Consider the following 27,868-nt stretch of genomic DNA (forward strand, 5'->3'; position numbering starts at 1 on the left):
AGCATCTTGTTTCCAGTCCTGTTCCTGCCCCACATTCCCATCCCGTTTGGCTTTGCTTGTGCAGCTGAGCAAGAGGAAGTGTGTGCTGCAGCTGGCCAGGAGCTGCATCTACAGGGGCTGATGAGCAGGGATCAAAGACTGCAGCTCCCACATCCACATCTTCAAGAGACCAGACACAAAACACCACCAAGAATCAAGTGTTTCACAGCAATGGACAAGAAATCCTCATTTCTTATCCAGGCTGGCACATATCCTGAAGGATATCCTTCCACTCCGTTTTACATCTACCACTCTCTGTGTTACAAGTATGGGGAAACAGCTCTTCCCACTTCATTTCCCTTTACCATTTGACATTTCTATTCCATCTCAACTTGTTTTTATTGCAAAGGGCTATTCCAACATATAAACCATCTCAGCCACTAACATATGATTTGCAGTCATATATGGGTGGAATTTTTTGATTCAGAATCAAAAACCTAATCTAGGATGTAGGACAGAAGCACCCAGAGGTGTAAGGTCATACAGACCATTAACTTCCCCCTTCCAGTTTTACAGATCTGAGCAGCAACAGCGTTTTGCATTCATATAAAGGCATTTTGTCCTCATCAGAAAAAAATTAAGTGTTTTCTAACTTATTAAGCAGAGCTTAACATCTGCAAGAGCCTGGTTCCTGCATCACTTTGTCACTTCCAGCAGAAGCCACTTGAGTGATGGCAGGGACAGCCATTTATCACCCCATCACCAAGGAACACAAACAGCAGCAAATGAATGACCTGACAATACCGAGCTCAAGTGAAACTGAGAGTGACAAAACGTTGGGACCTCACTTCTGCCCTGATTTACAGGGCAGCACACCCAGCAACTGGAGTGCTGGTTCATCAGCATGGGGAGGGAGCTTGTTTTAAAGCGCTACAAAAGTCAAAAAGTATAATTAAAAGAATTAATTTTCATTTTCTGGGAGGGGGAAAGGGAAGCCCTGCAGCATCTTTTACCCAAGTGCTGGCAACTTTCAGCAGAGGCTCTGCACTCTAAGCAGCATCACAGGTTTGATATTGTCGAAGATGGGAATTATCAGCTCAACACTTCAAACTGTTGCCTTTTTTTCCTAAACATAAATATTTACACAGTGCTGAGGATGCAGAGTAATAAGCAAAAAGTTAATTACCAAAGGATTTAAGGCGCTCTTTAGAGTTGAGACAAAGCTATCATCATCCCATCAATGTTAACAAAGTGTAATAGAAAATCTGAACAGACCAGGATCTCTTGTCTGTGCTTATTCCATCTCCACTGAAGCTGCTCTTAGGCTGCAGTAAATCTGGTGGCCCAGGAACCAAAAGATACAAGTGTGAAAGAGTTTTGGTTTTAATCACAAGAACACAGAGCAGCATCTGCCTGCCTCGTTTGCTTGGGGAATTTAAACAGTGACCAAACCACTTGAACTCATCTGTGACACACACTCCACACTCAAATTTAAAAAATCTGCTGCTGAAGTCCTTCAGAGAGGAAATAATAAATTCAATATGTATTCCATAGCTTAGTGCATTTTTCACCTTGACTACCAAACCAGGATTACATTCACCATCAAAAAAAAAAAAAAAAAAAAAAAAAAAAAGAGGAAACTACCTGAATTAATATTAGAATTTATAAGGCAAGATGTAAAAAAAAAAAAAAGTTTTGAATTGTATTTTAACTTTTTTAGCAGTTACATTACAATTTTGATCAACTACTCCAAAACATAAACTTAGTACAATGTTATTTAAAATGACATGGAAAACATTTAGCAGCATTAACTATTGCTGTGTTTTGGAAGGCAAGAAAGGAAGGGAAATAAATCCCAGTCCTGGCTGGTGAAAACTACAGCAAAGCACTGTGAAGGAGAGTCAAGAGCTAAAGCACTTTTGCCCTCTTTGGCAGATATAAGGAATAATTTGTTCATTTATAAATGTAAACGTTACAGAATTTAAATGAGGATTTGTTGAATTATGTACCTGCTTCAGGACATATTCCTACCCCACTTCCCCTACCAGCTAAGCATTCCTGCTCCTGCAAAAAGAAAGAAATGAAGGAATTAACTTAAGAGCTGCACCTATTTGTGAATAAACACGCTTCCAATAGTTACCAGCCAATGAAAATCAACCTGTCTTTAGGAAAATAATGAAAGTACAATCCCAAAACAAGATTAAAATCAATGATTTAAATCAAAGCTTCCCTCTTGCTGATGTAAATCAAAGTGATTTAAATCACCAGTTTTGATCAATTCACTCATTTGCATAACATTGATCGTTTATCCCTTAAAATGTCATCTAGGGGCCAAAGTTAGCTGGTATTTCTCTAAATCTCAATCCAGCCAGCATAAATAAAGCTTGTGTGTCCTTACTTAAAAATTTCTAAAATTCCCTATCAGCCCTAAGATTTCCATTCCTGATGTGTAATCACCTTGGGGCAGCCCAAGTGGTTTAGAAGATGAACGGAGGCGATTCCGCAGCAATCCCGAGCGCAGCCAGAGCCACATCCCCCTGCCAGGGCCCTGGAGACATCCTGCCCATCACCACACACACAAACATGCTGATGGGACAAACAAGTGTTTACAAGATCCCTCAGCCCATCAATTCCCTTTAATACAGTTGGGTAGCCAGGGCTTATTGATCTCTGGTGGTAAATTTTCACAGCAGGCTGTTTTCCTGCATTGATCACAGGAGCAAGGCAGGGATTAACAAAGTGCAGCAGCTCCTTCACTCCAGGAAAACTGCCTTTGCTGAAGGCAGTGCAGAGGTTACCCAGAACTGCTCCATCCCTGGGAGTGTCCAAGGCCAGGCTGGACAGGGCTTGGACCAACCTGGGATTTCTAGAAGGCGTTCCTGTCAGGGAGTAGAACTGGACAAGCTCTAAGGTCCCTCCAACCCAAACCATTCTGTATGATTCTATTCATCTCATGAAACCTGGATTTTCCTCCCAGTCCTCCCTGGCTTGCTTTGGTCTTTACCACAAAAAACTATTTTTGATTTGTGCAATCCTTCACAGCTACCATCATTTTTGTCTCATTTTCTTCACCCTCAGACTCTTCACTTGAATTTTCCAGTCATTCTGATACTGTCCAAACCCTTAAAAATACCAACCCCTTGGTTCTACCTTCTCTCCTGAAGCTTCCGCTTCCAGGTACAACAAGGAAGGAAATGCTGGAGAACCTGGAAGGAGGTGAGAGCACAAAGGATGGCAGGATGATACAGACTGAAGCCAAAGAGTTCCTGTGAGGGTGGTGAGGGGCTGGAATGGATTTCTCAGAGAAGCTGTGGCTGCCCCTGGATCCCTGGAATTGCCCAAGGCCAGGCTGGATGGGGCTTGGAGCAACCTGGGATAATGGAAGGTGTCCCTGCCCATGGAAGGGTGTGGAATGGGATGAGTTTTAAGGTCCCTTCCAACCCAAACTTTCTGGCATTCTATGAATTTTCAAGCACAGGAACCTATTAAGAATTCAAACAATGCTCTGCTCGCACATTTTATGCAAATAACAGCTCTCCAAAACAGAGAATAACCACTGAGTGCTTTTACCTATTTTACTGGCATACACAAAAACACGACTGTCTCGAGTACCAAGCAGGTTTTTTTAAAAGCAAACATTTTAATGCAACAGCACAAAGCCAATAACTCTATCCTGGTCAGTCTGATCCAATTACAATACATTTTAAAGTATTACAGTACTTGAAAGATTAAACAGTGCTGCAGCTTCTCCATCTAAAGTTACCATGCTGTAAAGTTCTTGGTTAGAGAAGGCCCAGGCCTGACTGAGTGAGGTTTTCCACTTGGGAGATTCAAAGTGGATTTAGCAGGATTACCAGCATACTTCAGTATTTTCAGAATCAGAGCTTAAATGGTATCTCCAACACACATGTGGGACAAAAAAACACAGGAGGAAAAAGAATTCTGGTTCCTAAGAAAACCAGGAAGCTATCGATCCTGAGCAGCTTTATGCTTTTGACTTCAAACTAAGAGGGGAGGAATGAAAACAAATACTCTGTGTTTTAGTGAAGGAGTTTTATCAAAATCTATGTTTTCATGATCTATTCAGTTATGAGTAATTGGTAAATATAATATGCAATAGGAAATGACAACATCTTTAGATGATAAAACTCAGTTCATACTAAAGGCACTTTTCCGTTCAACACCAAAAAAAAAAAAAAAAAAAAAAAAAAAAAAAAAAAAAAAAACCAAACAAAAAAAAACCCCAAACTTTATAAATATTAGATTATTCTGCTGACCTAAAATATCCATCCTGGACAACCCACCAAAAACACCCTACCTGAAATCCCTGTGTGTTGCAAACAGCATTTTCTCCATTTTTAAAAAGCAGATGGAGCTTAGCTCCCTTCAGGAGAGCAAACAGCCCAGACCTAAGGAAGAGGAAAGTTAATATCCCAAAAAGAAAGCAGAAGCTGCTCTTATGACTGTGTACAGACACTTCCTGCCTCAAGATCTTAAAAATTCACTCCCCAATGCACTCAGAAAACCAGAGTTGTCATAAACTGATGCCCAGATTTGTTTCTCAACCTTTTTTTTCCTTGTTAAACTGCTCACAGTTTATTTTTAACTACTGCACAGAAGCTGCATCTGTTGAGGATGCTCTTTTTGCAAGCAGAGCTCCTGCTCAAGAGACTGCAGGGAAACTTGCCTGCCTTGCCTTCAGCAGAGTTAAACCATTTCTGAATAAGAAATTATTCTTCTACACAGTAATTCCAATTTTAACCTTTACAGCTCTGCCACCTGCCAAAGTCCCACTGCTTTTTTAGGAAAAGGACATGCTCAGAGAAGCTGCCCCATCCCTGGAAGGGTCCAAGGCCAGGCTGGACAGGGCTTGGAGCAACCTGGGATGGTGGAAGGTGTCCCTGCCCAAGGAAGGGAGTGGACAGGATGAGTTTTAAGGTCCCCTCCCACCCAAACCATCCCATGATTCCATACTGCTGCTGCCTCTAATGTCTCACGTGAGCACAAAAGAAGGATTCAGAAGTAGAACTCACATTTAGAGCCTTTAAAAGTTAAAGGAGTGCAACGAATGATGCCAGGACAAGCATTATCTACAAAGATAAACGAGCTCAAAATAGCCAGCAGAGCGCTGTCAGCCAGCAGCACCAGCGTGGACGTGGATCCTGGAACAATTCAGGAAGTTCCTTCCCACCAGTCTTCCAGAGACTCATCTTAAAAACTTCAGAGCAGGAACAACAAAGAAGTCAAACCAAATCCTGTCATTGAAACAGGTGAAGGCCTTCACATAGACATTACAGTAAGAGCTCACTCTTAGCTCTTAATGGAAAACACTTCAGGTATTTTTGAAGTCCAGACATGCCATGAATACATTCTCAGTTGCAGGGTCTTTCCCCTCAAGGAAAAATCCCTGGAATACTCAAAGCTGGGCAACACCCAGAGTTTGAGTGTCCAGCAGGGGACATTTCCTCTCTGCAGCTGCAGGACAGCATCACCTCTCTGTGTGAGGGTGGTGAGGCCCTGGCTCAGGGTGCCCAGGGAGGTTATGGACACCCCATCCCTGAACTGGGCCAGGCCAGGCTGGACAGGGCTGGAGCCCCTCTGCTCTGGAGCCAGTGGGAGAGCTGGGAATGTTCAGCCTGGAAAAGGCTCCAGGGAGACCTCAGAGCCCCTTCCAGGGCCTAAAGGGGCTCCACGAGAGCTGGAGAGGGACTTGGGACAGGGGATGGAGGAACAGGACACAGGGAATGGCTTCCCACTGCCAGAGGGCAGGGATGGATGGGACACTGGGAAGGAATTGTTGGCTGTGAGGGTGGGGAGGCCCTGGCACAGGGTGCCCAGAGAAGCTGTGGCTGTCTCTGGGTCACTGCAAGTGTCCAAGGCCAGGCTGGACAGGGCTTGGAGCAGCCTGGGACAGTAGAAGGTGTCCCTGCCCATGGCAGGGGATGGCACAGGATGAGCTTTAAGGTCCCCTCCACCCCAAATCACTCTGTGATTCCATAACTCAGTGACTTCCCAGTCCTTGGTTCCCCATCCCACTGAGAGGCTGATCTCAGAAGAGCACCCAAATTTGGGATAGGAGGTCCTAGAGCAGGCACAGCAGTGCTGGGCTGTGTGTTCACCAATCCCCAGCCAGCAGCACGATGCCAATCCCACATCCAGCTCAACGCTATCCACGGAGCAGGGCTGGGGCTGCTGCCACACGTGCCCTTGACTTCACAAACACAGCTGCAATACTCACAAGCAAAGGTGCATCTGCATCACTGCAGAGTCATGCAGTTTAAAAATAAAAGCTTGAAAATTACTTTCCAAATTGAAATAATTTAAATTAGAAAAACGATTTTAAGATGCGTATTTTGCAAAAATTTTCCAAGGGAGAAGAATCTCAAGGCAGTGAAGCAGTGGAAGTCACTTGGTAAGCACTGGGAACCAGTGTCTGATGAAGTGCCAACCCATCTTTCAAGCAGAATCCTTGTCTGCAAGTATAAAAGAACAAACATTTTCTTTTTACTTTGCTTATTTAGCTCAGTTCAATGACTGCTGCTTTCAAAGTTGAGAAATCAGCTGGGAATTCAGAAAGCAGGAAAAACAGTTTCTCGCTTTTAAATGAGGAATAAAAATAAGGTAAGTTGATGAGCTCTGCCAGATCTATGGTTTTGAAGGACAAGGTAACCAGAAATTAGGTGAAATTTAGCTTAGCAAGACTCACTGTATTTAATAAATGTACTTTAGAAGAAAAGCTGTATTTTGACAGAAGTGTAACACAGCCTTAACATCAAGTAAAACTGCACTTTCAACTGAATTAGTTTCCATCCAAATGGAGCTTGACACGATTTTAAATAGGAATCAGCTGGGAAATATGCAGGATTAACCATGTTCTAATTCAGCATGTAATAAATGTATAGGAAGCAATGTAATTGCTCAGGTTACATCCTGACACCTGCTACAAACCCCTGAAGTTCTCAGCAAAGCCCAAGAAATACAAGTGCAAAACAAAAGGAAGGATCAATTATTCAAACCAAAGTTTCCTGCCTGCTCTTTAAACCACTTTGATTCGCATTGATCCACGTGCTGCAGCGTTAACTTTGTACAATCCCCACCCTCTGAAGCCACACTCAGGTCCATGCAACATCCATGGGATGCATTTATTGGAGGAACAGAACTTCTGGGATGGATTTCATGGATCTTATCTCCCTGGGAGACAGTCCTACCTCTGCCCTGAGCAGCTGAGGGAAGGGGAGCAAAGAAAATGCTGGGAGAAGACAACAGGACAACCAGGGGAATTTGGCTCTTGAGTATATTTGAGGAAACAAATGCTTCCTTCCTTTACAAAGAAACACACAAGTTAAAATCAAACCACTTTTTCTGATAACTTCTAAAAATATGAACTAGAAGGGGTTGGGCATGAGTTTTGTATCACATGGAGTATAAAGGAAATGTTCAAACAGGCATAAGAAGTTGTTGAGAAATTATTAAACTGCTGTGAGCAAGCAGAGTTGGTCACTCCCATGCTAGGAAGCTGCAAAAGCAATGTCAAGAAATTTAGGGGGAAATTTACTCACTGTCAAGAAGTAGAGAAAGTTTTAGTCTAAATGAGGAAATAAGGCAATCGATAAAATTTCCTATCAGATCTATTTGAGACACCAAGATAAGACATCAACACTATCACAAGCCAAGGCCAGATGTTTCCAACAGCCACACTGGCAAACTCAAAGAGGATGAAAAACTTGAGGTTTTTGGTCAGGAGAGCCGTTTGAGAGTTTTATTTTAAAACAAATAATGGTGGTAATGTGCCACCTCTCCATGCATATCTGACTAAATATAAAGCAGCCTTGAGGAGAAGGACCTGGGGGGGCTGGTGGATGAGAGACTGGACATGACCCAGCTGGGTGCACTCACACCCCAAAGCCCCCCAGGTCCTGGGCTGATCCCCCAGAGTGGGCAGCAGGGGAGGGGGAGATTCTGCCCCTCCCAGGTGAGACCCCACCTGCAGAGCTGCCCCAGCCCTGGGGCCAACAGCAGAAGGATGTGGAGCTGCTGGAGAGAGTCCAGAGGAATCCACAGAGATGTTACAAGGGTTGGAGCCCCTCTGCTCTGGAGCCAGGCTGGGAGAGCTGGGGGTGCTCCCCTGGGGAAGAGAAGGATCCAGGGAGAGCTCAGAGCCCCTTCCAGGGCCTAAAGGGGCCCCAGGAGAGCTGGAGAGGGACTTGGGACAAGGGATGGAGGGACAGGACACAGGGAATGGCTTCCCACTGCCAGAGGGCGGGGATAGGTGGAATATTGGGAAGGAATTGTCAGCTGTGAGGGTGGGAGGCTCTGGCCCAGGGTGCCCAGAGAAGCTGTGGCTGCCCCTGGATCCCTGGAAGTGTCCAAGGCCAGGTTGGATGGGGCTTGGAGCAACCTGGGATAGTGGAAGGTGTCCCTGCCCATGGCAGGGAGTAGAATGGGATGAGCTTTAAGGCCCCTCCCCACCCAAACCATTCCATGATTGCACAGCCTTGCACAGGGGAACACTGCAGCACTGCATGCCAAGAGCCACATCTGCAGGGACACAGGGCTGGCCATGGGGTCTGGATACATCCCATAGTATCCCAGCACTGAAATGGCCTGGGAGAACTGCAGCACTGTGTTCACTGTGCAGAGCACTTGCAGGGTATTTTCAGGGATGTTCTCCAATGGCCTTGTCTACACAAATTGGAAGGATTAAAGCAGACCTCAGAGCAATTTAAATAAATCTGCACAACCCAAGTGTCACTGTGAGTGCCTCAGCAAGCTTCATCTGAAATTGGTTCCCTATCAGCTTAAATTTGTGTCTCCACACATAGGAGCCCTGCTGAGCACAGGAGGCAACACCCACAAATTGACCTCTAACCACTGCCATGTACAGAAGTAAAAGTGATTGACACCTGGTTGCAATTTCACCCGGTATAAGGTGTGTGTATATATAAATAAATTTTATGTAAATACAAATGCATTTGGGTGTATATAAAATATACCCAAATACAGGAAAAGAAGCCACCCCCTTGTGCTTCAAAACCATAGGCTTCTCCCAGCCATTCCATAAACCTCACAACCAAATCCAGACCTACTTTATGTTTTTATAAAGTCTGCAACTAAACCTTGAAATAAATAAATAATAAAAGGTCATAATTCATCATCCTGACATCAAATCAGCAGACTGGGACTCCAGTATATCAGAGTGATGGATATAGACTTGTTTTAAGGATGGTTTAGTCTGCATTATGCCAGAACATTTATTGTTGCCTTTAAGACTGTTTCGTTTCCAAGATGTTTCAAATAAAAGCAATAGTCTTCTTCTCCCTTAACTGCCTGTCTGAGAATCCACTATTCAGCAAAAACAATTTTCCCCAAAAAATCATGACTAGAGAAGCAACAGGACAGCGAGTGCTAGAAAACACAATTTCTTGTTTTTCCTTATTTTCTCTTGCTTGCCAGGTGATCTAATAACCACTCTTTGATGGATATCACAAGTTAAGCCTCTCTAAGGCAAAAATCCTTCCTAATAAATGTCCAACCAGCACGAAATCTTTCCCTCCATCACTTATCACTGCTGACATTTTGCTTTGGCACAGAGGCAGAATGCTGGAGCACCACTTTCCTGGGCCCCACTGTCCCACAAAGGACCACAACCAGTCCTCCCAGTCCATCCAGTCCAGCTTCCAGCTGCTCCCTGTGACCCACACCTGCCCTCTTGCCTTTCTCACTCTGCTTTTCATGGGATGAGATTAAAAAGCTGTTTTATCTCTCTAAACATAAACTCTGATCTTGTATCAAATGCTGTTCAATGAATGAATACACACTTTCAGTTGTGAGTCATATATACATATATATATACACACATATTTCCATCAGCAGAGCATACTCCAAATTATTCAGTCTCATCTCAACCTCTGATGATGGTAAAACACATCAGCTTCACAGGCACAAAGAGGTCTGACAACAACCTTAGATGTCCTGTCCACCTTGGCTGCTGTGTACAACACTTCTTCCCTTTGCCTTGGGTTGAGATCACATTTCTCAACCTTAAAAAAGTCCAACTTTTTGCAAACAGCTCCACGGGCCACCCTGTATCTCACTAATACTACAAGACACAGCAGATTCATAAAACCACTCACCATTTTAGCCAGAACATTTTCTTAATTACAAATATTGATAAAAACCTGCATCGCTTCTGCTTCTCAGACAATCCCAGCAACACTGACAGCGCTTGAGAACGTGCCCAGGAGACAGAACATTCACATTTGCTGCAATTATTTCAGGGACCTTTTCCTAATACCTTACAGTCCACCAAGAGACAGCAAGTCAGTACCACCAATATGGAAAGTTGCTGTTTGATCCAGATCTGAACGAGACCCCCTCGGGTTTGATTTCTGTTGTAAATGGTGCTTTGTAAGCACAACTGGTAATCAATTTGGAAAAGAGGAGAAAATGTAAAGGAATAAATTATCATTTCTACCTGCTTCCCTTGCTCCCCCTGCCCCCATCACAGTTTTACAACCCTTCTTTGAGCCTGCTTGGGGAAGCAGACAAACCCAGGAGGGAGAGGAACTGAAAAGCCCCAGCAAAGAGAGAAGGGGCTGCCAGTTCTGCCAATGCAGAGTTGGGGGATGATGTGTTCTGGGAATCGCCCCCATCTTCAGGTTGCTCCTATCACTCCCTTCCCTGCTGCAAAACCGAATCAAATCTTTGTGAGTTAAAAGGGTGCAGGAAGCTGTTCACAGATGTGGAGGTATTTGCTCTTCAAATTAAAAAAAAGACAAAAAATCCACAAACCACCCATGTTACAGCAATCCTAGGTCTGCCTGCACCCCTCTTGTGAGAGCACTGTTGTATATCCTTCATTATGTTTCTAAATAGTGCTGGTTTTGTGTCACAGGCTGTCATTTACACTGACTTCTCCTTCTCTCAGCTCATGCACAGGAGCTCCCTGGCCCGAGTTTGTAAATACAGATCTGTACAAACAGGAATAGATCCACCATCCTGCAATATGAGGCCATAATTCCACCGGGGAGAAAGCGTGAAAGGAACCCCAGGTAATGGAATTGTTTGTACATATTCACACAAATAATCTTAGCCTTTGTCCTGACACTAATATAAAAACACAAGTCTTATGGAGCTTGAAATCTTCCCCTGGAGAAACAACTTTGCAAAAGCAATGGAAGAAAGCACGCTGGGTAGAAAAGGCTGCTTGTAGCTTTGCTTGTTATTTAAACCAGGCTGATTAATCTTTAAGATCCAGCAGCTTTTCAGATTTTTGCCTTCCCTCCCTCCCATATTCTATCAGTGCTTTAAAGTAGCAGCACACCAAGGGCTCAGCTGCATCCAGGGCTGAAACCCCAGCAGTTCATGTGAGAGCTCAGAGACCACCAGGCAGCTGGGAACGTGGGACAGAAGTGGGATACAAGGAGCACAAACCAAAAAAGAACTGGAATGTGTAAATCTCCATGAGATGCTTGAGTACAGCAACCACAGCCCTTCCGAAACCATGACATGGCAACAGGACAGAGCCTCAAGCTGTGCCAGGGGAGGGTCAGGTTGGGACATCAGGAGGAATTTCCTCGTGGAAAGGGTGGTCAGGCATTGGAAGGGGCTGTCTAAGGAGGTTTGGAGTCCCCATCCCTGGAGGTGCCCAAGCAAGGCCTGGATGTGGCAGCTCTAGGCTGGGTGACAAGGTGGGGATCAGTCACAGCTTAGACTCGATCTCTTTAGTCTTTTCCAACCTTAATGATCCTGTGTTTTTAGGTTTTCCAGTTATCTTCTCCAACTGGAACCATCAGGATTCATGTCTAAGCTTTCACTTTGAAAATGAGATCGCAGGTCCTGGTAAAATTTGAGATTGACAACCAATATATTCTCAAAGCTAACATGTAAAAAAAAGTCTCACTCCAAAAATTTGATAAAAGATGCTAATATTGACAGCTTGCTTTCATATGCAGGAAGGTGGGAATGGAGGGCAAGAAGAAGATATTCAGAGAAGAACTATGAATGAACAGAAGGCATTTATAAGGAGCCCAGTACCTGGAGTGTGGCACAAAAGCCAGGCCAACCCCTTCCTGAAAACCTCTTGTAGCCAAAAGCCCTGACTGTGGGGTGATCCACCCCGTAAGGTTAAACATCTCTATAAATATTTTCAGGTCTGGTCTTTAAGAAGTGAAAGGTAGTCCAAGGAAGTCCTTCAGCACACCAGTGGGAAACCTAAACCTGAGTTATGTGGAACACCAGAAAAAAAAGCTGTAACAAAACCTCAGTATGAAGCACAGTACAGAAGATTTCAACCAGGAAACAAGGCAAGTGCAGAACCTCAGTTACCTGAGTTACTTGGGAAATAAGGAATGAAGAGAGAGAATCAGACCACCATTAGTCACTGGGATATAACTGCACCACGTAAAGGCTGTTTGCCTTTGCTACAACAAAAAAATCCTGCCTAAACTATATAGATGCAATGCATATGTAGCACAAAACCAAGTTTACATAATAAAGGGAATATATATTTGCTTTGATCTTGAGCTGCCCCATAAATTTTTAATAACAGCTGTAAAACAGAAATCTTTGGCTAGAAATCCTCAGCAGCAATGAAATTTAAGCTCCCTTCTCATTACAGGTTAAGAAAACTCATTTCCAATCCATTCCTTGTAGAACTGTTACCAACTTCTTACAAGGAGAAATGCAAATGTCATTCTCAGCTATTTATTTGCAGATTGTTCTCTTCAGCCTGGCTCTCTCCAAAACAGAGGGATATGGGACTATTCAATCTGGTTTGTCATCTTTGGTCCTATTAGCAGAGGCATTGCTAAATTCAGATATCACAATCCTCTCATTTTATATTTCACTGGAAGGATGCCTCAATCTGTTTTTTTTTTTTTTCTCTACAGAGAAACTGTTAAACCAAAAGTACTAAAAAAATAACTTCTCTACGATGCACCACAAATAGATTTCAGTTTCTAGTTCAAGTGCAAGGGGACAAAGAAACCAAAATCTTTTTATATGCAGACATTAAAGTAAAAGCAGGAAACAGACTTAACAACTGGCAAGAAAAAAAACATTAACCCTTGCACTTTCAGTGATACAACTCACAGAACTTCCTTTGCTTTCAGCTCCTTCCCCCCAGTGAAGAATCACCACGGTTGTACGGCACTTGAACATTGTGTTTACACATCCCCTATAAAAAATAACCTTTTAGGTAAATTAGGAGGCTCCAAAAAGCACAACTATCAAATACATTATCTAGAAAAACAATTACAATGAAATAAATATGAAATTCTTTGTTCAAGTCTTACATATATCACTGTATGCAAGGGAAATGTCACACAGAAGCAGTTTTTAGGAGGAAGGATTTTAGAAAACAGTATTTAAAGCCAGCATTTGGGGGTAGAAAGAGAACAGATGATTACAGTGCTGTGTGATAAGATGAGAAAGAGCGAGCTAATGGGATATAAAACTGCATACACTGGAGACAGCTTTACAAGTTAGAGAAATGACAGGCAAACAGCAATCACATCCACACCAAAAAGGCACTGACAGGTCAGAAAAAACCTTCATTTTCTAAAGGACAGCAGACTTAGTCCCTGTGTATGAAGAGTACACAGAGCTGGAGTTAAACAGTAACTGAGGGTCCAAGAGATGTTTGGAGAGTGCCCAAAATGAAGAAAAATCTTTCCCTGCCCTTATTCACAGGGTTTGTGCCACTCCAGACACAGCCAGGTGTGTTTTTCTGTATCCATCAGAAATCCAAGCTGTGTCCTGCCCTCCCTCCCTGCCAGGGGTAAGCACTTGCAGGGTCTTGCTGGCTCAGAACTTTGGACACTCCCCAAATCACCTCCAGCAAAACTATCCCTTATTCCAGTCAGATCCTGAAGTTACACATCCATGTTCTCCCAATTGATTCCATGTGAAAAAAGTACCAGAGTTATTAAACAGCCCTGTGAACACATCGGTGAGGATGGGAATGGGAAGGACTCACTATCCAGCTCACAGAGCCTAAATACTCTATTTGTTCATGCCTAAACTGGCACAGGACTGAACAGGGACTGAAAGAAATAGACAACAAAAAGAATGGAAGAAGCCAAATTGGAAAAAAAAAAGGTGAGTTAAATCAGAAATGAAGGACACTTTCTCACTAGGAACTGAACTAACATCTCCCTTCACAAGGGCTACCTGGCCTACAGGAATGGGACATTCAGCAGGGGAAAACACTGCAATGGACATGGCTTGGGATCAAACACATCTGGACCTCCCTCTGGGTGGAAAAGGAGGGATAGCCAGAACATCTGCAGCACACAGTGAGGGTGGCTGCAAGGATGTGCTGGGGAGGGGTCAAATGTTTGCTTTGTTCTTCCAGGCTCTCTTCAGCATCCACCACTGCACTATCCAGCCTTGTGCCAGAGCCTAGGCAAACTTCTGATCTGACCCAACAGCACATTTCTTCCACCTGATCTTAACTGATCTCACTTCCTAGGCTGAGTTTTGCAATTCTTGCATAAACATTACATTACAGCTGCCCAAATGCAGAGTTACAAACCTGCATAGCCCTGTGGTGCTGCAGCTCAGAACCAGCTCCAGGCAGCACTCTCAGGACATACCCTCTTATTTTTGTACTACTGCGGCCCTGCAAAAACAGAGCAGCAAAGCAGGAGCCTCACTCAATCCTCACTTTCAAAGTCTACCATGTAAAATGCCAATTAAACAACTGCATTTTAAGTCTCCCCTGTGCCAGCCATGGTGTCCAATCCAGTAAGAGTTGATGTCTTTAAGAACTACAGTAAAACACTTTAAAAGCTCTCCTTTTCAAAAAGAAGGTGAGAGAAAGAACAGGGGACAAGATGAAAAGCACAAGGATGCATCTCCATGAAAATTATCAGTTTTTAATTTCCCCCTTTGCACAGACCACAGAATTGCAGAGGTTGGACAGCACCTCTTGAGCTTGTCCAGCCTAACCCCCACCTTAAGTGCAATTTTCCAGTGCAACCTGCTCCAAAAATAACTGTGCAGGAACATGATGATCCACCTGGATTTAGGTTTGTGCTGGGGTAATGACTGGGCTACAAAAATACATCTTCCTACAAAGACCAGCAGCCTCAGAGCCCTGGGGTAGGCATGGCCCAGCAGGGTCGTTTCTGAAACCTGAGGGAATGTTGCTAAATCACTTTTGCTTGGTGGCTGACTAAGGCCAAAACCAAAAAGTCAAGTCAAAACTGGGTTCAAGTTAAATTTAGAACTGGGAACTGTGACTGCAAATGGTACAGGAATGGATACAAAAGAAAGACCATCGACAATAACAGGGAAAACAGGCAAGAGAAACTTAAGGTGCAGCATCAAAACACGTCATTTGCAATTTCTCTGCTTTCTGCAAACACCAGTCACAGCCCAAGACTCTCCTCAGCAGCTGTAAGAGCACAGAGCTTGTATCCAGCACATCCAGATTAATGCAGGAGAGTTTAGGAGGTCTGCCCAAATAATGTCTCCACACAATTATAGCTCAGAAGTCATAACCCCTCCCTTTAATATTAAAGAAAAAAGAAATCACATTTGCAGCCAAAATGTACTGATAATACTGCAATGGCAGCATGGCCCTGAGCCTGCAGCCTTCTCAGAAGTCATTCTCATTAGAAGAAAACTGAAGGATCATCCTCTTCATCCAGTGATTTGCAGACATGTAACACAGCCTGCTCACTGGAAGGCCAGCACTGTGGAATTTTTCAGGAGTGGGCAAGGGGACTTTAAGTGTTTCAGTCCCATCCCTGTGCAGGTTTTATGTGGAAGAGATGGAGAGCATAAAGCAAAGCTGGGAAACAGCACCCAGGAAGACACCAGAGGCAAATTTCTGCCATGAGGGGTGGGGGGAAGGCTGCTCACAGTAAATTGTTTTGTCAGATAACTGGAGGGAAGGCCAATGTCTCCTCTGGAAGGCTGACAGTAAAGGTCTGTCAGAAGCAAAAACAATGGAGAATTAATTATTCTTAAATACGAAAGGACCTAGAATTCAGTGATCTGCTAATTAAAAACAAAATATCCACAATATAGTTCCAGTTCAGTTCTTGTGAGAGCCAACAGAGAGCAATCCCACTGCCTCTAACGTCAGTAAGAGCTTGTTTTAAGGACTCATCCCTTAAAGATATCGAAATTTAATGGAAATTGCAGATATTTAGTACTCATCTACTCCATATTCAAATATCTGAGCTCACACAAAATACACAAGAGAGCCTTCACCAACTCACTGTGTTTCAGCAGTTCTGGAAATCACTGAAAAGTAACTGGCAAACCAACTAAACTTCATTAGTGTAAAGCTGCTCCTTGAAGGCAGTTCTGGAGGGGCTCAAAGCAGTGAAGCTTTATTTTTGTTTCAGCTGGTCATGCAGTGGGTAAGAAGCAGAAAGCAGCTCTGATGTGCAAGAAGTTGCACAGACAAGCTCTGTGACAGGGAGAAGGAAAGATAAACTGTGACTTTCTGTGAAGATGACAACACTTAAAATTAAATGTCCTTGTCTTAATTTCTGCTCCCACATAGCCAGTGGGTTGTGTGAGGGACAGAAGAAAATACAGGTTTCTCCAGCCTACCTTTCCCACAGCGTTTTGCAGAACAGGGAGGGAGTAGAGAGGTTTTCCAGATAAATCAGGATCTGCAGGCATCCAGCTGCAGGATCCCCACTCTTTTGTGAGAAGTTTTCTCCCCACAGTGTCTACCATCCAACAAAAGATCCACAAAAAACAAAACAAACAAAAAAAAAAAATCCCACAATCATTTGGGTTAGAAAAGATCTCTGAGATCATCAAGTCTAACCTGTGCCCCATCCCCACCCTGTCACTGAGTGCCACATCCAGCCCTTCCTGGGACACCTCCAGGGATGGGGACTCCAAACCTCCCTGGACAGCCCCTTCCAATGCCTGAGTGCCTTTTCCATGAGGAAATTCCTCCTGATACTGGAAGTGCTGGACAAGTAGCAGTGCTGAAACACAAAGCAGAATGGAAGGGTTTAAATCCACCCTCCCTGAGTGTCGTGTCTCAGCGTGGGCTAAAGGGAAGCAGCTCTCACAGTTTTCAGACTTGCAATATCCCAGTTTGGAGAAGGTGCCCACATCCTTTGCTCCAAGCACTGGACAGCAGTAACTGCTTTAAGGACAAGCAGAGGAGATGGCCATGACAACTCCACGGTCACTGTCTCCCTTTTACCTGCCAGCTCACGAGTCAAACACCTTTAAATTAGGAGAGACATTTATTGAGGGACATTCATTGAGCCTTTCTCTGAGCCACGGACACCTCAGAGTGACTGACACTGACACCACTCTGAACACCACTGGATACCCCGTGCTCCGGGCTTAAATCTTCCCCTAAAGCTTTCATTTCCCACTACTTTTAAAAAAAACCCAAAAACCCAAAATCTGGAGCTTCATCCTCAAGCCAGGCAAAGGCCTGAAGAGCAGCATACCTGCATTCCAGTTTCCACCCTGGGTTATTAGCCAGACTGTTTATAAAACAATTTTAAAATGCCAGCTTTTATGTATTACAGTTTTATTAATCTTGAATGATACATCATAGGTGCAGGATGCATAAAAGGGTTACAGAAACATGGTTTGCATTTTAAAATGCTTTAGTGAAAACAAATGAATTCTCTTTATTAAATGAATTGAACCTTGCTGTGTCCTCCACAGAAAGATTTCAGTATTAGTGAATCTCCTCCCTCATTGTTCTTTTTTCCACCTTATGTTAGGGGAGGAAAACAAGAATTTCAGCATTTACAGCTCCCAAATGGTTTCTCGGTTTTGAATTAAATAGGCTGTGATATGAACTATCTGAATACACAGAAATAAAGGAAATATTATCTATGCACATGCATAAGAGGCTACTTCTGTCAAAAACCAAGTTTACTGTTTCATCAGACTCTGGTTCCATGTGCTCAGCCAAGAGTGACAACCACCACTCCACTGGTTTGACTTGATCTGAGATATTGGCAGTAGAAACACCATGCTGAGGTTCTGTTGGAATCCATTACAAGAACAGAGGCATTACAGCAAAAAGCTTAGGCTTTAGAAAAAGGCATTTTTATACTTTAACCTATTTAAAAACATAACTTTTTTTAACAAAAAAAACAGATTTTGAATTCCAGTTATAAACTCAGGTTTGGGTATAATTACAAAGAGAAGGAGGAGATGCTTCATTGCTAGTTTTATCAGCCAACTTAGCTAGCAATCAGCTTTTATTCTTATCAAAGATACAGATGCATCCATTTGCCATGAAACAGATCTGTTTCCCACTAACTGGACATAGCCTCCAGGCTTCAGATAAGCAGGGACTCTGCCTTCCACCATCCAGAGTACAGGAATTTTAACACCTTCCTGGAGCAGCATTTAAATTGATCATTAGTGTCAACAAATACAATCCAAATGGACTGTCCCAAACCTCTTTGGAAGCAGACTCTTTTCTGCTTGTTCAGTGTTTAACACCCTGGAGGCCCAGTTCTAGCATTGCTGCCACTTTAATCTTCATTTTAACTGTTTTATGAGTCATTTATACGCCAAGGTAACCCACCTAAGCAATCAAATACAACGACTCAAAAAAGATCTGGATCCCAGTTTTCTGGTTTTACAAGCCTCAGAGGGGAAAGAAGATAATACCTGAACAAGTTCCATGTTTCAAGCCCAAGGTTTTATGGAGGAAGGGGAGGTTGGAAGGGGAGAGGGGAGGGACGATCTTTCCATAGCACTGCAATGCCACAGGAAAGCACCACGTTTAATGTAATCAAAGGCCTACATTGCAGCCATATGGAAACAATTTCAGTCAATAAACAGCTCCTGCAAGAAGACAGCAGAGGAACAGGAAAATCAGATCCTGATTTAACCAGGAGGCAGGAGAGCTGCTGGCTCAGCTCAGAGGCTGCCATGACATAAAATATCCACATCCACCAGAACTCCACAGCTTTGGGTCTTCATCGCTTCCTTTCCACTTCCACACCTCAGAGTGCAGGAGTACAAATGGCAAAGCTTCTTCCACAGTTTCCTCCCCAGCCAAGATCCTGTGCCTCAGTGCTCTCCCCTTTCTTCTCTCTTCCCAATCTTTCCTCAAAGCCTATCACTGTGGCCAGCTTCCCACTCGATAGCCAGAAGGGAAGCAGACATCCCAAACTTTAGATACTCGCCCGACCTCACTGCAATTTATCTGCCTGGAATTTGCAGGTTTGAAAATAAGAGATTTTCTCAGGGAACAAATCCTTAAAAACACCCAACTTGAAAAAAAAAAACCCACTAACCTAAAACGCCACACATTTTACTTCTTCCTGTTAGTGGTATTTAAATGAGGTTTGGTTTCAAGATTCCACATTATCCAGGATCCTAAAAACCAATGGCAAAAATACTGCCTCTCCTGCAGAAGACAACATTCCTGTGCACTGCTGATTACAGCTGCAATACCGAGGGAGTAAAAGCTAAATCAGTTTGGGACAGGAAAAGGGAAATTCAAGGGAACAGCCAGCAAGCAAAGGCAGCTGCATTTTTAACAAAAAGCAAGAAGGCACAGTGCTATGAATAAATCAGAATTTCCTTGAGTGTGACAGAGGAGTGACACCAGTATTTATGAGAATAATGCCCATGAACTGAAGGGTAATTCACGACTGTCTTCAGAAGTAGCTGCTTGTGAAGGTGGGAAGTTCATCACTTCCACAATTCCACAGGATCTGGCAGTAGATGCACCACAACCACCCCAAAAACGCTGCCATTTTACACTTGAGGACATCCAGGAAAAAAAAGGCCTTGGGATGTTTCTCTTAACAACCAAAGTGCAAGACTCAAAGTACCTTAAAAAACAAACAAAGTACCAGAAAGAAAATTTAAACCCCAGTAGCTTTCTAGTGGAAGGAAAAACCACTGGGAATAGTTTTCTGTAGACTGGGGCAACTTGTCTTTGTCACATGAAGCACCTTCTAATTCACCAGCAATAAAAGATGATTCCCAGCAAATCCATTAGCAGGGGAACATTTAAATCAGCCTAAAACCCATGCACCAAAGAGGCCTTTCACCCCAGGCCAAGTGGATGTTTCTATTTCACCAGAGCTCAGCAAGGGGATGGAGCAAAGCTGTAAGCTGGGTATCCATCCAGGCAGAGAAGAGGAAAAGAAAAATCTGTGTTTTCCCAGTAAAGAATTACTAGAACAAGGACACCGGTAGTGCCAGTCAGCACGTTTTAATGGCAAATGTCTTGATAAAGGACTAACTTTGTTCTTTTGAGATTACAAATGCAGTTGAGCAGAGTCAAGTGCACGCACAGAGCGTACTCTGGTGCTGGTGGAAACCCACACTGGCTGCTTCATATCCGAGAGCTGTCAGTCAGACACTTCTTCATCTACTTCCTGGGATTGCATCATGCTAATTTTTTTTTTTTTTGTCACTAAATTTAAGGTCTGATGCAGTTCAACATTTTTATCACTGCAGATAAAAATCTGTGAGTGACACCAGGACTGTAGCACAACAGGACATTATGAGGAGGAAAGGACAGCAGGAGAAAGGAGGCAGAAAACCTGCCTTAAGTTAGCTCAGGAAAGCCAAACCCATCAGAATACAAAGGCTAATTTATAATCTAAAAAATGCAGACTGTAACTACTAAATGGCAGATTTTACTTGAGTAAAGAATGTCAGTGCTGGGGCAGCGAGGCTCATGAACAGGATTTCCCTATGCAAAAGGGCTCCTGGGAACCCTTTCAGTGGCTGTGCAGCAAAAAGGGCTAAAGGCACCTCAGAATTTGGTAGGGAGCAGGCACAGGCTGGAGCAGGCACCTTTTTGGTCTCCACAATGTTAAAAATAAACGGAGACCATGAAGAATCACCGGATGATCTGAGTGCTGGAGAAAATGCCTCAGAGTGAGACTTAAAAGCTCAACTCTGTTTCCTTATCTATCAAGTAACTTGATTACAGAGTGTAAGTACCTTCATGGCAAGAAAGTCCTGGATACTAAAGGGCTCTAATCTTGTCAGGAAAATCCTAACAAGAACCAGCGGCACAACTTAGACTAATTCAAATTAGAAATCAGCCTCTTATAACTACCAAGAGAAGTGATGAGCCTGAAATTACCAGTGATGGACACTCAAGGCTGGAAAGCTTTCAAACTGTTTTTAGCCAAACATCATTTACTGGTCTCAGTTTCAGAGTAAATGATTAAAATTTAAAGGCCTGTGATACAAAGCATATAAAACATATCAGGGAAGGCAATTTAATTATCTGTTCTCGCCTTAAATTTTATGAATCTCCAATATGTTAACATCACTCAACTTCTGTGGACCAGGAAATTAAAGAGGGAGGAATAAGTTTCAAGTTCAGCAAGTTCCCTCTTTTTCAGACTTATCACTAAACAGCACCACTCCACCAAGCAGATGGAGAAGATGAAATACAACAGGGAATGACCAGCTATGACGTCTGGAAACCACATGTAATGCAATTTAGTTGGGCAAACTCTGAGCAGCTACTTACTCCTCCCACCTGGGCCACGAAAAATCAGTATTAGCTTAGATAACCAGTTCTCATTCTGGGTAACTACACCTCTGACACCCAGGGCTATACTCCCAAGAGCAACAGCACCCGTTAACAGCCAGCCAAGAATCTCCACATACCTCTTAAATGTAAAAACATCTCAACAGCCCTGAAAGGATTATTTCCATATTCCACACTGGAACAGGGACAAGTCAAAAAGTTTGCCCTGGGTCATAATATAAAACCTATGGTAGAGCCTAGAAAGGAAATTTCATTGCCAGGAAGAACTTCCCAAGACCCGAGCACCACTTCCATGTCAGAGCTGCTGCACACCCAGTTGCTCAAACCCCCAAATGCTGCCAGTTAAATCACAAAGACATTTCTGCTGAAAGCTGACATTGTAATCAGAGAATCTGATCATGGCAGAGAAACTGTCCTAAGTAAAAGTCAGAATAAATATCCAAGCAGGAACAGCACTTGTATTTGATGAACTAACTGACTGCTTTCTGCTGCCATCAGTAGCACCGAGCCATGGCAAGAACAAAAAGCAGATTCAGTGCTTGCCTCAGAGCTCAGAAGGAACGGGCAGCTCGAAATGCAGGAAATGACTATATGCTGCACTTCCCAATTGATAGGGCAAGGGCTTATCAGAAAAACAAAACTGGCTGTTCACAAGGCCACTGAAAGAGTAGCCTACACTATTGTTTCAGTGGTAGTTATCCATCCTGCTGCTGGACTTAAAAATTCTGAGGAACCAAAAAGAAAAAAAGACTTCTTAAATATTTAAGTTCAAAAGTGGGGAGAAGAATGATACCAGGAACTCAGGACAAGCAAGATTCAACTGGGGCAGAGCCAAACATAATTAATAGAATTTTTATGCATGGCTTGTAAATTCTTTCCTCAATCCAACATTAAAATCCCATCTACCACCACAGCAGTGCATGGGATTCATGTAAATTTAATAAAGCTTAAAAATACAACTTATACATATGGAGAACAAAAAAATGCCACCTCTGTACATGAAGTAGGTGTCAAAATTTGTTTCCTCAGGCTGGAAGAAACTCTTCCCTGCAAGCAACACTCCACCCATTGGGCAAATGGAGACTGGAAGCACTGCCTGCCAGCATTCCATGGACACACACACGAAGTGGGACCTTTGTCAAGCCTTGTTACAGAAGTGATTTAGGTATATTCATGTACAACCTGCTGGAAGGGCTCTGTTTGGTAATGAGTTTCAGGCTGGTAATTGCACTGAAACCAAGATGAGATGATGAAGTGAACATTCAGAGTGGAATTTTGTAGGAAAAAGTGAACTGACCTTCCACAGCTCCTGGTTGGCTGCACAGGAAGATAAAGCAGAGCTCACTCTGTCAGGAGCACTACAGCAGTTCCCTGTTTTAAGAGCAGACTTTAAGTTCAGACTCTGCCTGCAGCTTTGATTCAGAACTAGGAAAGGGAAACCTCCACACAGACAGGGAGAATAACCAGTTATAGATTATTTATTTTAATTTTTAATACAGCACATTAAAACAGCAATTGTTCAACCTGCTGGTGTCTGTATTAACATGGGGCTGAAGTAAAACAAGTAACAGACATGCCTGTGCATTCCTGACATAGATCAGAAGTCCAACACCAAAAAAAATCCTATTAAATGAAGCAGAAGAAAAGCAGTACAAGAAAGAAGGGAATCCCTCACAGTCTTGTGAGAAAGTTTGCTTTTCACCTGATGGGAGGTGGAATATAATGGATTTAAAAGCAAGAAAAATAACAGAGTAAGTAAGGATGAGAAGAGTCAAGCCACAGAAGTCAGCAGGATATCCTCCCATCACCATCAAAAATTATCTCTGGACTTAGATATTCTTAATGACCACATCAGATGATCAGCAAATAAATTCCTTATAAGGTTACTGTATATCAGTATATAACAAATGGGGAGGAGACACCTGCGCTGAAGTGCTGCTGCCTCAGTCCATGACCTTAGGTGAGTCACTCACCCTCGTGCCTCGGTTTCTCCATTTGTAAAACACCAATACCTCTGTCAAGCACTTCCAGAGATTTACCAACAGAGGTACAAAGTATTGTTTTGACATGGAACAGCAAAGGAGGGCAGTGGCTCAGCCAGAACGATCGAGTGGAAGCCTCTGGAGCCGTGCTGCTCTGGCCAGCAGAGGAGCTACGGCCATAAATCGATCAGCCCTGATTAGGTCGGGCTTTACAGCGCTGTAATTGTCACAGCAGTGGCTCTGGGACTGTGACATGAGCCCTGAGCTCAGTGGTGTCACACAGTGAGCCTGTACCAACAACAAACCTCTGCCTAACCCAACTGCAACAGCAAAGAACAAGAACTGCCCAAACCCAAAAGACTTTTTAAGGTTATCAAGGATAAAAGCTTCTCCACGTGCTCATATGACCACAGGATAACGCTGTGTAAGCGCCCAGTTAAGAGGGGAACGATATAATCAAGAGCATGCTTAAAGAAAGGAATATATTCACTTGAAATCTGCAGGCACAACACAAAAATAAATGTGTTTCTCACAGTGACAAGATGAAATTTTCAGTTGGTCAGCGACTACAAAGCTGATTCTCTACTTCTGGCTGTGGACCACATGACAGCCTCAAATACATAAGAGCATTTTATCTGCCAGCTTGCAATGAAGACCACATAGTTAATAGTTTGCAACCTCCTTTCCCCCAGAAGATCTTCAGAGTTGAGTAATAGAATTCCTCACATGATTTCAATGAGAGGGTTCACTTGTCAGGGGCTGTTTGGAGATAGTATCATATGTCAGGGAGGTGCTGCTCAGATCAAGTTTTCCAACCTTGTGTTTTCAAGGCTCAACTTAAAATGGAAAAAAAAAAAAAAAAAAAAAAAACTTCAGGCGATAAAGTTTGAAACTGGAGAAAAGAGAAATAATCTCTAGCTGTTATTTTCAAAATGTCAAAGCTAGCCAATTAATGAGGGGAGGAAGAAAAACTGATTAAAGCCCTGACAAACCCTTGAGATCACAGACTGATTGCGAGTTCTGCTGCAGACTCCCTGTAGGAAGCTGGGCAAGTTGATCCCTCTACACCTTTGTTTGCCACCTGCAAGACGAAAAATAGCACCTTCTTTTCATATCCTGTCATTCTTGCTTGTATTGTTCCCCAAATTAAAAGCATTTGTCAAAACATTTATCTTTAGCATTAACCCTGGGAATTGCATTCACAGCTACCACACAACCCGTTTGCATGACTGAGTGTTCAGATACAAACTCTTAGTACACTTTGCTACCCAGCCATCCTAATTTAATAGGAGTCAGAAGGGAGCTTTAGTCAATACAGGAATGCTGAAATACAGTTTACTACTAATCTTACAAATAAAACCAGCTTTAGGGTTACGAGTTACACCGACACCTCCCCTCAAAAAAAATCAAATTCTCTTCATTATGTCCTAAAAATCCTGCTGTAATCACAGTATTGGTCTCACTGCATTGATAACCCACAAGATCATATTATCAGCATAGGTATAATTAAAGCCCAATCCCACGAGGACATGCATGCAGAATCCAATCCCCGCTCTGTTAAAATCAGCATAACATGAAATAAACTTTGGGGACTTTAGAATCAAAGCTGCATGAAGTTATCGACAGGAGGAACAAAGGCATCTGGTTTTTTGCAGTAAGATTCTTAAGCTGACAGTATTTTGATTTCAACTTTGCAGATGAAAAAGATTTGCTACAAATGCCAATACTGTAGCCTGTCATTCTGTAATGTCCTTAAAAGCTCTGCACAGAAATCACTGTAAAGTACAAGTTGCTTTCTTTAGATTAAAATGTGCTGCTGTTTCCTAAAAATTCACTTGTTTTCGAACATATACAACCAAACACGTTCCCAGATCCCTTGCTATGAGGAACAGTACAGCTTCCTCCTTTCTCATGCTTCAGTTTCATTGAAACTCCCAATTCTCCACCCAAAGACCCAAATTTCACCCCTGCCCCACTGACACACAACACAAAAAGAGCTGTCCCAAAAGTTAACAACAGAACAATTTTTGACAGTCATGCTTAATAAAAATGCATTTTATTAAAAAGCAGGTTAGTATTAAAAATGAATGTCAGAGCCCCAGTCTTTTCCCAAATCCAGACAGCAATGAAAAAACATACCAAACACTCCCATGAACCTATGGATTATCACTATAAAGTAAACACTTAATAATAATTTAGTTTTCAAAACACTGCACAGCTATCAACTTCTAATATCCCTTTGTAAGAGACCAGTAAGACCCACACAGAAACTGCCTTAAAAAAGAGCTCCCTGCAGCTGACAGCAGCTACAGATTCCATGGAATTATCAGAATCACAATGCTAGAGAGATGCACGTTGCCCAGAAAGGTCAATAAACCCAAGGAGTTGCTTGACACTGTTCAGTGAAGCAGTTCTTGAGAAAACCAGGCCTCATTCACACAGGATTTTCTCCCAGATTTCCTTACCCCTCCTTAAAAATCCTGCCGTTTCACCTAGGGTAGCATTCCTGTAACCCAGCTGGCAGCCTGCATACCACAATGTCGTCTAGACCTGCTCAGAACAGTGGGATGACACAGGAGTAAAAATGCTGATGCCTGTTCTGGGGCTTGCACTGGTGCTAAGGGAACGAGGGGAGGAAGAACAGGCAGCATGGAGTGAAACACAAGTTCCTTGTTCCCAGCCTCCTGCCCAGGCTCCTCGGGTAATTCTGTCAACCAGACAGAAAAAGTTGTCACCGTCGCAGGGCTAAAGAATAATCTTCACATAAGGGAAAAATAGCACTCCCAAATCCCAGTTTTCACATACAGAAACAAACCCTGCCCTTCCCCAGACTGGTGCTCCCCGGACATGCAGATAACAAATGCATCCCTGCACAGGCAACATTTTCCATCCCATTCTTCCTTCTCCCCTCTCTCTACCTCAGAGATATTTTCTTAGCAATTTGGAAGAGAAATGGTAAAAAGGGAGATGCAAAACACAGAAATAAATTAAGTTTGTTCTCTGCTGTTGACGGAATTGGTCTTAGCACGATGGGAGGAAAAAAATGTTAGGAGTGATAAATCCATATATACCTACTCCAAACTACACCCTGCTTCCCAAGGGACACGGTATAATGGTAAATAAGTATAGATGCAGTTCCTACTAATGAGGCAGGGTGCAGCAAGGCCAAAGAAAATGCAATCATCTCGGGGAAAAAAACTGCACAGGACTCCTCCTCTCCCATCCATGGAGGAAATCAAATGCCAGCTGCACCATCCCAGGAAGGAAGCAGAGCCTGTACCTGATGAGCCCTGCAGAAATGAGCGAGTCATATCACGGGACCCGAGCAAGCACTTCGGGCTTTCGCCAGCCCACAAACCGTCTGCAGAGCACAATTCCTCGCTCCGGTATTTTACATGGCATCATTCATGCAAATTGTAGGGGTATTTTTTCCCAGCGTCTTCTTTTTTTCCTTCCCTCCATCCTCACTAGTTTGAAGCAGGGAGACGTAGGTAGAGTCTCCCAGATCAGCGTTCCCTGGCCATCGCTTTAACGCTTTCCTCCCTACAAAGTTTAAATCTCCCCAGTTTTTTGTTCATAAACATTTTGTACTTAAAAGCCACCGAATCACGCTCCCAGTGTTACCTGAACAAACTGAGACAGACCCGACTCCACGAACATGCTTAAGCCTTCATTTCCTCTTCCTTCTTCCTTCCCCACCCCCCCAAAACAGCAAATTTTTTTGTCCCTAACACGAAAGAACTAGGGAAAAAACAGCACGTCCAACCGAGGCTTTTCCAGATCTATCTCAAAGAACAAAATGCTTCCGAAGAAGTGCTCTGCAAACATACCAAGAGACACTCCACCAACTAGGGGAAAAAAAAAAAAGAAAAAAAAAAAAAAAAAGAAAGGAAAGAACCCATCAGACAAAACTGAGGTCGAGGAACTCGGCGGGGTCTGGCTCGGATGTGTATTCTGCACCTAAACACACTCGCATCTTGTTTTGTTTTAACCCCGAAGCTGAGGCAAACACTCCAGCAGAATGTCCGGCCGCTTCCCCCGACCGCTCCTGCGGTCAAACCGTTCTGACCCAAAACCATCCCGGACAAGGGACACAAAAGCACTCACCCGCCACCCCCGTTCCCCACCTCTTCCCAAGAAGTACAAAACAAACAAGAGTCTGACACCCCACCCAAGTTCTCCTCGCACATTTTGAGAATGACTTCCCTCCGGGTCCTCGTCCTCCCCCACCCGTTCCCACGTAAAACTCCCGCACACCGACACCCTTCGGGGGTTCCACGCCTTTGCCCTCCCCGAAAACCTCCCGAAGCCCAGAGAGATCTGGCAGCCCTGGGAGCCGGCGGGGTTCGGGGCCCCCCTGAGCCCCGTTCCCCGACCTCCAGCGGCGCAAAGCTCCCGAAAAGGAGCCCCCGGAGCC

At 43.5% G+C, this 27,868-nt stretch overlaps 1 protein-coding gene across 7 annotated transcripts in view; it reads right to left on the reverse strand.

The window, feature by feature from the left end:
- The window catches only part of HMBOX1 (homeobox containing 1), a 120,100-nt gene that overhangs the window by 91,442 nt on the left and 790 nt on the right, over positions 1–27,868 (reverse strand). The gene's annotated exons all lie outside the window — the stretch shown is intronic.

Source organism: Haemorhous mexicanus, chromosome 3, assembly GCF_027477595.1.
Source record: "Haemorhous mexicanus isolate bHaeMex1 chromosome 3, bHaeMex1.pri, whole genome shotgun sequence".
Taxonomy (NCBI): Eukaryota; Metazoa; Chordata; class Aves; order Passeriformes; family Fringillidae; genus Haemorhous; species Haemorhous mexicanus.